At 33.4% G+C, this 7,001-nt stretch overlaps 1 long non-coding RNA gene across 1 annotated transcript; it reads left to right on the top strand.

The window, feature by feature from the left end:
* The first annotated feature begins 522 nt into the window (after positions 1 to 522).
* On the top strand, positions 523 to 2,862 carry LOC126977865 (uncharacterized). Its single transcript, XR_007732442.1, has 2 exons — positions 523 to 1,040; positions 1,938 to 2,862. It is a non-coding gene; the product is annotated as an uncharacterized LOC126977865 (long non-coding RNA).
* The last annotated feature ends 4,139 nt before the right edge of the window (positions 2,863 to 7,001 follow it).

Raw genomic sequence — 7,001 nt, 5'->3', positions numbered from 1 at the left:
AGTAGAAATTATTGTCAGTTCAGTTAATATAGTCCTGTATCTTTAATAGGAGTGGATGATTATTAATAGAAGTTAATTTGAGAAAGAATTTTGTTTGTAGATATTTGAATCTAAGAGCTAATGGGGGAATATTACATTCTACTTGTAATGATATAATAGGAGTAGACCTAAAAGCGCCTGTTATGATCCTTAAGCATTTATTTTGTATTTTTTCTAATTTATTCACTAATGTAATTACTCCACATAACAAAAGAAGGCATACTCAAAATGGCTACGGACTAATGACTTATATAGTGTTAGCAAGATGTGTGGGTCTGCACCCCAATATGTACCAGCTAATGATTTCAGAATATTGCAGGCCTTTAATGCTCGAATTTTTAATATTTCAACATATTTGTGCCATCTAAAATTACTTAAAAACGTAACCCCTAAAAACTTTATTGAATTATCTATTGAAATTTCCTGAGTACCATAATATATTTTTGCATCTCTTATTCTTATAGAATGCTTTGAAAATATTACAACTTTGCTTTTGTCAATACTGACCTCAAGACTAAGATATTGAAAATAAAGCTCCAATTTTTTGAGTGCTACATTAAGATCTAACACAACATTTGATAAATTAAGTCCTGAACTATACACTACTAGATCATCAGCAAATTGGAGGTTAGAAACTCTATTACCCAAAACAATATTTATTTGATTTATGTAGATTATAAAGAGCAATGGACTCAAAATTCCGCCCTGCGATATGCCTCTATATGAATATCGAGGACCTATTAATTGGTTATTGACTCTAACATAAAGTTTACGACCATGCAAGAAATTGAATATCCAACTAACTATTTTTTCAGGGACATTTAAGGATAGAAGAATAGATGATAATTGTTCTAAATCAACATTATTAAATGCTCCTACAACATCCAAAAAAACACCAGCCAATATCTCATTGTCAATCTGGGCACTATGGATGTCAAGACATAAATGCCGTATACTCTCACAAGCAGAAGGACCACATCGAAATCCAAATTGATTATTAGGTAAGAGGTTGTTACTTTCAATATAAAATATTAATCTCTGTTTTATTAATTGTTCAAAAATTTTACCAACACATGAGCTTAGTGTGATAGGACGATATGAATCAGCTGAACTAGAATCTTTCCCATGCTTTAAAATTGGAATTAGATAGTCTGTTTTCCATTCTTCTGGAATAGTGGAGTTCCTCCATAGGAGATTTAATATTTTTAGAAACTTATTTAAGTTAGAAGAGTTTAGGAGTTTAAACATTTTATAGGAGAGCCAATCCAAACCGCATGCAGAGTCCTTTCTTGATGATAGACCAGCTTTTAATTCTTCAATAGTAAAAGGGGCAATCATAAAAGAGTTGGTGCTATTTAAAGGATGATTATTGTGAATAATTGTCAAATTTGGTACTGTATCTGGAGTATATTTGTGTAAAAAGTTGGATATCCAATTATTGCTAGAGAAACAATCATTATTAGAATATAAATTCTTAAATTTCCTCATTTTTGTCCAAATCTGTTTCATTGGTGTTAACCTATTTATGGTGGAGCAAAAATCTGTCCAGGATTTACGACGTTCAAGTCTTAATATACATTTTTTCTTTGCTTGAGCTTGATTAAAATGAATGTAGTTTTGGATATTGCAATTTGATTTGAATAACAGATAAGCCTGTTTGCAATCTTCACCACTTTAGTACATTGCCCATTCCACCAGGGAAGTTGTCACTTTCTTTTAGGTAGATTAGTAATATTGTTACAGTGGTAGTTGGTTTTAGGTACTGAATTTTCTACCGCTCTAAGAATTATGGAACAGAAGTTATTATAAGACTTCTGTAGATTACAATTATTTATATCAAATTGTTTTAACAAGTCATTTACTAAGTTCTCATATTGGTCCCAATTTACTATTTTCAGATTACTGTGTGGAGGAATGTTGGATGGAATTGAAGAAGATTCAGTTTCCGACACTACCATGGAAAATTTTGTGATTGTAGGCAAGTGATAGCTGCCCAAAGAGTCCAAATGAACTTGCCATTCACAGCACAGGAATAATGAAGATGATACTATTGTTAGATCTAGTCCATTTGGTCTCCAAGAATTAGTACCCACTGTAGTTGGTTGATCATTTTTTAAGAGCATTAAGTCATTATCGTCCATTACAACCCCAAATGGTATGGTGAGCATTAAAATCACCAGCAATTATTAGTGGTTTTGGAATACTATGCAACAGTCTATTAAATTTAGATTTGTCAATGTTAGGTACACTGTTGCCAGGACTATAAAAGCGAACAATTGAGATGTCTTTTTGTTTGTATTTAATTTTGATTGCTACATTTTGCAAGGAGTTATCAGAAAATGTTTCTAACTTTTGAAAATAAATGCCATTTCTAACAAAAATTGCTACACCATTGTGATCATTACCACAACCATTTCTTAGTATTGTATAACCTCTGATAGAAAACTGTATATTTGGTTTAAGCCAAGTTTCTGATATAAGTGCTATATGTATGTCCTGCTCATAAAGTAGGTTTTGAAGTTCAAGTCTGTTACTCAACAGACTTTGAGCATTCCACTGTACTATGTTAAGTTTGTGACAGTTGAATGTGACGTTTTATTTTTAATTTGTATGGTATCTTTAATAGCTGAACTAATTGCGTGTGAGCTAATGCTTTGATTCTGTGTTTTATTTAGTGTAATGACTTTTATTATTGATTCTGTGATTAGGTTCATTGCTGCTGGATTGGATAAAATTAAATTAATGATGTCTTGTGTGTTCTCTGTCTTATTGAGTGATGGAAAGCTTGTTGGATGTTTAAATAAATCTGATAATGGTGTTTTACTTTTATTTTTACTATCCAATATCTTTTTTTGTTTTATAAGGCATTGACCTGATACTGCAAGATGGTTACCTTTACAGTGCACACATACTGCTTTGTCAATAGGTATAGTACATTCTTTATATGAATGATTTTCAGTGCAGATTGAGCAACGCAGAGCATTCTTACAGAATTTAGCCAAGTGGTCAAACCTAAGGCATCGGAAACACTGCTTAACTGGCGGCACATAAGGAGGTCGCACTGGTAGACGCCACATCTTTAAGTGAACGTAATCTGGGAGTGAAGAAGATGACGCAAAAGTAATAATGACTGCCTGTGTAGGTTGTAATATAAACCACTATCGGATTTGTTTTTTTTCATTATACGCCGAACAGAAATATTTTTTTTTGTACTTGACAAAGATTTGAAAATTTTTTTGTTGGACATATCAATGGGTACGGAGGAAATCACTCCAGACAATTCAGTGGCACCAGCTGGGATGGACGCCTTAATATTTTGTTCCCTTAAAAATGTCGTGTTGTCTAGGAATGTATTAGCCAAATTAGGTCGTTCAAACACTACTCCTATCTTATATTTGTTGAGTTTCTTAAGCTATTTAATGCCTTTAATGAAGCGACAGTACGTAGCTACTAAGAGTTAGCATGTCACGACTACCAAGTGGCTGTTCAGTGACACTCTCTATGAAGACTATAAATTCATGACCGGCACCTGCGTCTTCCGGATATCGGCGACAATAGTTGGCCACCCTATATGGCAAATAAAAGTTCTCGTGGTCTTCCAAAACTGTACGCGAATCGGAGTATTCGCTACTTTCAGAGGTGGAATCTAGAATAGACTCACCTTTATCTCGTTCCGGCTTGGTTTTTTTCCGCCTTTTCGACATCTCTTAGCACAAACCTAAATCACTAAATATATAGACTTTTACTTATACTAAACAAATTAAATGATAAACATATACAAATACTTATATACTTTTCAAAAATATGAGGATTATATACAATATAATAGAAATATTTAATTTTGTAGTTAAAAAGACCGCCCTAAGCAATCAAGAGTTCCCGCGCTTTTTTCCTAACTCGTAAAAATAACGAGTTATGAACGCACCTCCATTGATGTTTGATTTGACAGGACCACAGAGTACATTTTTTTTAATTCGTTCTTGCGAATAGGCTATAGCCCGGGCCCTTACTGCCTCGTCTTTAGTATTTTCATTTTTGATATTTATTTTCAGTATTTTGTTTTACAAAAAAGCCCAATAAAGTATTATTTCATTAATAAAATTCCTTTTCTGTTTGTTTTCTCTATTTATTAAAAACATTATTCACTTTCCTCTAACGAAGTAGCAACTTTTTTCGAATCGCTTACTTTGACAAATAAGCTATCCAGTTTGGGTTGAAATAACACCTCATGGTACGAATGAATAAACGAACTAAATCAGTTTGCGATTCAGTTGATATCATTTTTGACATTCAATTGACATCATTGCGATTTAATCAGTTGATTTGACCTCAACCTAAATTAGATAGCGTCGTGGTACGAAATAGCAAAGCAGTTCATTTTAGGTTGTCAATTGAATCGCAATAAGAGTTCATGGTAGGCCCCCTGTTTTTAAAATAATCTGCAAGCCAAGTTTCAAAACTTTTTCTTGTTTTATGGCATTTTAGTGAAAAAAATATTGACACGAGAGTTGGTCAGGGACTGGAAATTATAACTCCGCTTAAAGGAACGAGTCTTTATTTGCGTTCACTTTTAAAACTTGCACTTCGCCGGTCTGCCGCTGTTCCTCATGTCGATGGCGGTGCCTTCAATAGATCATCCCGCACCGAATACTAGTTCTCTTCTATCTTCTTAATCACTTTCCACTACTACTTCTTCTCTTCCTTCCTTTCCCTTTTCACTTTTGAGTCTGAACTAGAACTGCCGTAGGCCACGCTTACTACGGATTATATACCCCGGGATCTGTTCTATTTTCAAAATGATCCTCTTCCATTCCATCCAAATTTGAACTTAAAATAAAAAAAAATGTATACAGTGATAGGGGTGACTATTTACGATAATTTTAACCTCCATAATATGCATCATGCAAAAGTGAACCATTTTTTAGCTATCAGGATTTTTAGCTTTTTTATGACAATAAGGGAGGAGACGAACAGGACGTTCAGCTGATGGTGATTGATACGCCCTGCCCATTACAATGCAGTGCCGCTCAGGATTCTTGAAAAACCCAAAAATTATGAGCCGCACTACAATTGCGCTCGTCCCCTTGAGACATAAGATGTAAAGTCTCATTTGACCAGTAATTTCACTAACTACGGCGCCCTTCAGACCGAAACACAGTAATGCTTACACATTACCTACTGCTTCACGGCAGAATTAGGCGCCGTTGTGATACCCATAATCTAGACGGCATTGTGTGCAAAGGAGCCTCCCTTGTAAATAATAATAAATGATAATATTTTTTTCTAATGAGACAAAATTTATTTTATATTTTATTAGGAATATTATATTACGTGAACGTGAAATAATTTAAAGAAGTATTCTCCTGGCCAAAGTACAACATCTAAATGTCAACAATACTCGTGTTGTCAATTGACTGACAGTGACCGAGGTACACCACCACTGCTACTTCAACAAGACGGTGGATTTTAAATAATTTGGGGTTACTTATCTCGTAATTTTATTATTGTTTTAATACTAGTTAAAGAAATGAACCAATGAGAAGAAAGAAAGTCCAGTCACTACTATAAAACGTTTAAAAGTATCAGACTTCAAAGCATATTTAAAATACCTACTTAATTCTTTCTCAAAAAAACTTTTTCACGTAGGTAACACCAAACACCGGCTTAATGGCGGTAGCCGGTAAGTGACTACTTTCAAATTGAATAGTTAGTAGTGACGTATATAATACACTAGACTTTGAAACCAGCCTAATTGCCTAGGTACACATAGTGACAAGGTATAACAGGTTCCCCTATTTGCATTTTGTACTTAAATACTTCTTTAAAAGTTTTTGTACATCTTTGCTAATAGTTATGTTTATAACGTTATTCAGTTTAAAATTTATGTTTTGCTACAGAATTATATTGGTAAGTGGTATCAATAGATATTGTAACATGTGAGTCTTGCCCGCACACGTGGTATTATATTCATTTGCTTCATATATTATACTTGTCTTGTTATATTTTGTATTATATTAACTATAAGGCCGACCGTTCTTAATTCACTTCATGATCGCTCTCCTAACTCGATTGTTTTCTCATTCGCGTGATTTAAATCTTAAATTATATTCTAGCTTTATGGCCATCCGTCAATGAAGTCTTCTACGGATCTACGAATAAAATCTCCTCGTTATAATATTTAAAGTGCAAGGAAGATAGACTAGGTACTTACATATGTTTTTTCGCAAAGTTGTATTGACTTTTTCAAATTATATCATGTTGGACACCTTGTATACTAAAATTTTGTAAATGGGATAAGATTTGAGCGTTTGACATTCTGTTAGACATTTCTGGGGTCACCGCGTATTCCTATAACAACTACAAATCGATTGTTATTAATTTATTTATTTATGTGGAGGAAACAAACAGTACTACAATAATAAATAGTAACAAAACTTAAAAGTAACGCATTCACCACGCAAAATAAACAAACTAAAAGCTATGTTCCAGTTGTATTCGTGAAATGCGTCGTTTAATTCAGTAATTTTTATGTGATGCAGGCAGTAGGCACTTGATTACAATTCATGATTAATTGGTTTAAGTTTACTCCTAAAGCATATATTTTAAGGATCGCCCCCACTTTGGAAATTGATTCACTATAATTTTTTGCCCATACCTTAAAATCCAAGATGGCCGCCGCCAAATAAAAGCAATGCAATTACTAGGTATGGATATAGGGGATATTAAGGTTATTATTCCGTTTTTTTTATTAAAAGCAAGAGAAGATTTTCAGTTCATTTGGTACTTTTATGTATGTACACCGATTACGTTAAGATTATGATCCGATTAACGTAATTCTTCTTTAGTTTGATGTGGAATGTTTGCCATTTGGTCCTTTTTACGTAGTTTGGTTCAGCAGTTTGCATTTAATGAACATTTTTTGTGAATGATTTTGTTTAAGTTGATGATGTTATTATAATTTG

Source organism: Leptidea sinapis, chromosome 46 (assembly GCF_905404315.1).
Source record: "Leptidea sinapis chromosome 46, ilLepSina1.1, whole genome shotgun sequence".
Taxonomy (NCBI): domain Eukaryota; kingdom Metazoa; phylum Arthropoda; class Insecta; order Lepidoptera; family Pieridae; genus Leptidea; species Leptidea sinapis.
Note: the sequence above shows the minus strand (reverse complement) of the source record. Positions and strands in the feature narration are given on the sequence as shown.